Source organism: Ursus arctos, unplaced genomic scaffold (genome assembly GCF_023065955.2).
Source record: "Ursus arctos isolate Adak ecotype North America unplaced genomic scaffold, UrsArc2.0 scaffold_20, whole genome shotgun sequence".
Classification (NCBI taxonomy): Eukaryota; Metazoa; Chordata; class Mammalia; order Carnivora; family Ursidae; genus Ursus; species Ursus arctos.
The window spans coordinates 35445881-35451490 of NW_026622875.1; the positions used below are offsets into that span (position 1 = coordinate 35445881).

The 5610-nt window shown below is 37.1% G+C and overlaps 1 pseudogene; it reads left to right on the top strand.

Moving 5' to 3' along the window:
- The first annotated feature begins 4484 nt into the window (after window positions 1-4484).
- LOC113253664 (chromobox protein homolog 3-like) lies at window positions 4485-5015 on the top strand (annotated as a pseudogene).
- The last annotated feature ends 595 nt before the right edge of the window (window positions 5016-5610 follow it).

Genomic DNA, 5610 nt, shown 5'->3' on the forward strand with positions numbered 1-5610 from the left:
CTTTTGCCTCAGATAAAATTCTAAGAATTTCCCCTTTTCTGCTTTATTTTGCTATGCCTTTACCTCATAATCTAAGCCATTATTATATCTCGTTTGGTTCTTCCCTCAAGGACCCTAAAACTACAATTTTCATATGGCTATTTTTTAGCCTAAGGAAGATCTGTAAATGTGTGTGTATATATATCTGTGTGCATGTAGTTTTCATTTATATTCCCAACTGAGTCAAAATTACATTTAATTCTATATATCGTTGACTCATACAACATAAATGTCTAATCTTTTTATATGTCTCCCAGTGCCAACTAATAACGTGTCAATTTCCAATAAGAAGCCCCTTTTATTTCTCTGTAAAAAATTCTTTAATCCAATTTGATTCATTCAGTAGTCACAATATGAATATGGTACATTGACCTGAAGAGCTTATTCAGTAATTTTAAGAGATCTCAACTGTTACCAATGGCAACCAGAGAATCAGCTTGACATCTCAGACTATTAACACCTTACAGTCCATCTATATGATGAGCCCAGCAGAGAACTGGGAGGTTTATGACATTATAATCATTGATAATTTTGGTTGTTGCTGATGAGAAGACTTTTTAAATGCGAGGAACTTGGAAAGGGATCCAAGGAGAGTTGCCAAGATAATTAAGACAGCCTTGTAAATGGGTTTGGAGAATATGCCAGGCTATCAAAATGACTATCAGTCTATCTGACCCTCCCCTCCCTGGCCACCCCATCTATTCATCAGATGTCCTCAGCCTTAATTGAAATTGACAACACAATGATGACAAAAATGCTCTATGGTTCATGCAGCATATACTACTTCATAATCCCATAGAGAATGTGACAATAAATCATGAGATAGATCATTTATACCCTGCCAACTTCTAAAAGTTTAAGGTAGCTTATGTTAAAAATGCAGTGAGAATAATGCACAAAATTAATACAAGGCAATAGCCAGGCTTGGACATTTTTAAATGCAAAAGAGAGGAAGTAAAAGAGTAGAAATTAAAACCCCCCAAAAATGTTAGATAAAGAAACACAGGCTATACAGATATAAATATAGCGTGACTATATAGCATGGAGGAGAGGTGGTGGGAAGAGAAAGGAAAAATACCCTCAAGTGAAATGTCATGGAGACATGGGAGGAAGGGAAAGTGAAGGCAGAGTACCAAAATACACTGGGTCTCAGTCTCCATAAAGTGCATTGTTCTAAAACTTTCAAGAGTCTCATTTAATCTTCACAGGAATTGATTTAAAAAAAAAAAAGTTGATTCCCAGAGCCCTAGTGACTTACCCAGAGTCTTAAAACCAGAAAGTATCCAACCTATATGCCCAACCTAAAGCCATATGACTCCAAAGCCAATATTCCTTCTTCCCAAACATTCTCAATCAACAAGGCATTCATTCTAGGGCACTAAGCAGTAGGATAAATAGTTTTATGCAAAGCAATTCTTTCACCCATGCAAAGGTGTTCCTTATGGGTCTGTTTTCAGAGGACAAGTATGCTCCAGTGGTAAGACATTTGTATACAGTGATTAGGGGAACAGGATACAGAGTAGGCAAAGAAAATTTGAATCCCAGTGGCATCACTTTCTAGCTATGTGACCTTTAGCAATTTACTACACCTCTTGGAGCTTTTCTGTCAGAAAAGTGAGAACGATTATGCCTAGTTGATTGAATGGTGAAAGGATGACATAAAATAACATGATGAAAATTGCCTGGCATAGAGTTCTGAACACAGTAGAACATAATAAATGTACACTATAATAATCTATTTTATTTTCACCACAATATCTATGATTATTAAGTTAAGATGGCCAATGATTTTATTGAAGTATATACAGGTAAAATGACATGCTCTCTGGGATTTGCTTCAAAATACTTTAGCTTAAATAGGGAAGTGAGGGTAGCATTGTGTGAGAATAAAGAAAACAAAACCAACATATGTTGATGACTGTTGAAATTAGATGAAACTTGTACGGTGAGTTCATTATACTATTCTCTTTACTTTTGTGTGTATTTACATTTTTCCACAATAAAAAGTTTTGAAAAGTGTTCATGGTTAGTATCTAAAGGACACATATCTTGGTTGAAATTGCCAGGACTAAAGACTAAGAAAAAGATAAGACTGAATTCAATGGAAGCCTGGCCTCTTCTCAGAAGGCCTCGTGGATCTTCATCAGGCCTGGAATGAGTACACTCTTAAATCCAAGCTGTGCAGCATGATATTGGAAAGGAATGACATTATCCTTCAGAAGTCTGAAGATAGAAGTTACCAGAAAATCTCCAGAGCTGAAGTTAATTATTTTTCCAAAACCATCATCTTGGTTTACCTTCTCCCCATTTGCAACCATTGGTATCATCCAGCATTTTTATCCTTTCTGTGCCTAACTATGGACCCCTCCACCCAACAGACACAGCTTCCCTGTCCCTATAAACATCCTTCTACCTGCCCAGGATCACAGCCAAAGCTTCTAATGCTGGTCTTCCCTAAAACTCCTGCAAATGATCTTTTCTCAATGGCTTTGAATATTTGCAATGCATTTCCTGAGTTAAACAAAATAGCATTTTTTAAAGGCATATGTGCTTTTAAGAAGGAAAACACATTGTTACCCATTTGTATAAATTAATTGATCATAAATTCAGCAACATGAGAGCCCAGAGTGTGGAGACTGTCGAAAGGAGAATGTGTTCAGAAAGAGGAGGTCATACTGAGAGGCAAATTTCACAGTTTAGTTCAACTATGCTTCCCAAAAACCTGTCTTATATCTATAACCTGCACTCCTGCTCCTTAGCAAGACTTACCTGTGCGTTGTCACATAATAGTCCACTTTCTGTTTTCTAAGCTAGATCATAATGACCAACTTATAGTTGGTAAGGTAAAAATGGCTAACACAAGTATACATGCCAAGACAGGAACCTCCTAGGGAGACATTGGGTCCGTGGATTAAAAACATAGACCTTAGGGGGCGCCTGGGTGGCACAGCGGTTAGGCGCCTGCCTTCGGCTCGGGGCGTGATCCCGGCATTGTGGGATTGAGGCCCACATCAGGCTCTTCCGCTATGAGCCTGCTTCTTCCTCTCCCACTCCCCCTGCTTGTGTTCCCTCTCTCGCTGGCTGTCTCTATCTCTGTCGAATACATAAAATCTTTAAAAAAACAAAAAAACAAAAAACATAGACCTTAGAATCATAGTACCTAAGAAAAGATAGAAAACAACCAGTCCTCTATTTCATTCATCAGCGGCATAAGATAAGATGCTAGACTTTTATTTATGCTATTAAAAATTATCTGTGCATTTGTTTTCTGAAATTAGATTGGACTATGAAGGTGCAGCCCTTCACCAGCTAAATTTTACCTCTTCGTTTCACCATGTCGATGTGTCACTATACAGCCACATGGGAACTCATCTTAACAAAGTAGAATTTAATGTATCCAGTTCCCTTTAGCATTTTCTCACAAGCATGAGTAGTGACAGGACTAGTATGTCTAGAACCTCTGTAATGAGTTGCAGCCAATAGAACAGTATCATTATTTCGGTTTCATCCAAATTTTGCAATTTATTCAATTGTTGTCTCTGGCTCTTTGCATAAGTAGATTGAAGATATTTGTCTCCAGTTAAATTCTTTTATGAAACTTGAAATTACTTTCAGCATTAGTGATATCTTACTTTGGGAAATCAACAGCTAAATAACAAAGAAATAATTTAGCTAAACTTCATCTTACTTAGAGATTTCAGCCACAAAAAAAGTTTATTTATTACCAAATCAACCCACCCAATCTCTATTCGTTTTTTCTTTTTTTAATTTAAATTCAATTAGCCAACACACAGTACAGCATTAGTTTCAGATGTAGTGTTCAACAATTTAGCAGTTGTGTATAACACCCAGTGCATATCACATCTCTATCCCCTTTTTAGATAGAAGACATAAAAGGTCAAATCAAAGCATTGTATTAAGAAACAAGGGAGCTTGGACTTAGAGCACACATGGCCAGAGACACTGCCAACCAAGGTCTTGGAGCAGATTGGAGGGAGTGAATAATAGATCTTCAAGTCGGCAATAAGAAATGGCATCCAACAAACCAAAAAGCAGACTCTTAACTATAGAGAACAAACTGATGGCTAAAGAGTATACTTAAACTTGATGAGCACTGAGTAATATATGGAATTGTGGAGTCACTATATTGTACACCTGAAACAAATATAACACTGTATATTAACTATACTGGAATTAAATTTTTTTTTTAATGTCATCCAATGGGGACACCAGGTGGGCTCATCGGTTAAGCATCTGCCTTTGGCTTAGATCATCATCTCAGAGTCCTGGGGTCAATTACCGCATCTGACTCCTTGCTCAGCAGGGACCCTGCTTCTCCCTCTGCCTGCTGCTCCCCCTGCTTGTGCTTGCACTCTCTAGTGTGCTCTCTCTCTCTCTCTGACAAATAAATAAATAAGATCTTTTAAAAATAAAAAAAAAATTAAATGGCATCCAATTAAACTACATTGCAAAAAATGGGAGAGAAACAGAATAGAAAGAGTAAAAAATGGAAGAGGCAGAATCTGAAGAATCTTGGTGGAAAAAGTACTGGACAGACAGCTAGTGAATGGGAAAGTGGAGTATTTCCTGAAGTGGAAGGGACTTACTGACAATGCCGACAATACCTGTGAACCTGAAGAAAATTTAGATTGTCCAGAGTTAATTGAAGCATTTATTAATTCTCTAAAAGCTGATACAAAAAGAAAACCTTTATCTGACAGTGAATGTAATAATAGCAAATCAAAAAAAAGAGATGCTGCTGATAAACCAAAAGGCTTTGCTGGAGGTCTTGATCCTGAACAATTAGTGCCACAGACAGCAGTGGTGAATTAATGTTTGTCATGACATGGAAAGATTCAGATAAGGCAGAGCTGGTCCTGGCAAAAGAGGCAGATATGAAGTGTACTCAAATTGTAATTGCTTTTTATGAAGAGAGACTAACTTGGCATTCTTATGTGGAAGACAAAGTTCAATAATTATTTCTATGGCTATATATTCATAGCACTATATATAATCTGGGTCTTGGCTTTTTATATTTATTAGTGTGAAGATACAACAACATTGTAATGAAAATCAAGTTTTATATGTTTGTTTTGAAGTATTTTGGGGGAGTCATGGGGGGCTTTTTTGCATCTATAGCACTGATTGTGGATTTTGGGGGGTTTTCTGTAACCTGCTTTTTTTTCAAGTTTTTATTTAAATTCCAATTAGTTAATATACACTATAATGTTAGTTTCAGGTGTAGAATTTAGTGATTCATCAATACCCAGTGCTCATCACAAGTGCCCCCTTTAAGCCCCATCCTCTACTTCACCCACCCCCCACCCCTCCGATAACCCTCAGTTTGTTCTCTGTAGTTAAGAGTCTGTTTCTTAGTTTGCTTCTTTCTTTTTTCTTTTTCCCTTTGCTCTTTTGTTTTGTTTCTTAAATTCCACATTGAGTGAAATCATACAGTACTTGTCTGTCTCAGACTGACCTACTTCACTTAGCACAACACCCTCTAGTTCCATCCACATTGCTGCAATGGCAAGACTTCATTCTTTTTGGTAGCTGAGTAATATTCCACTGTGC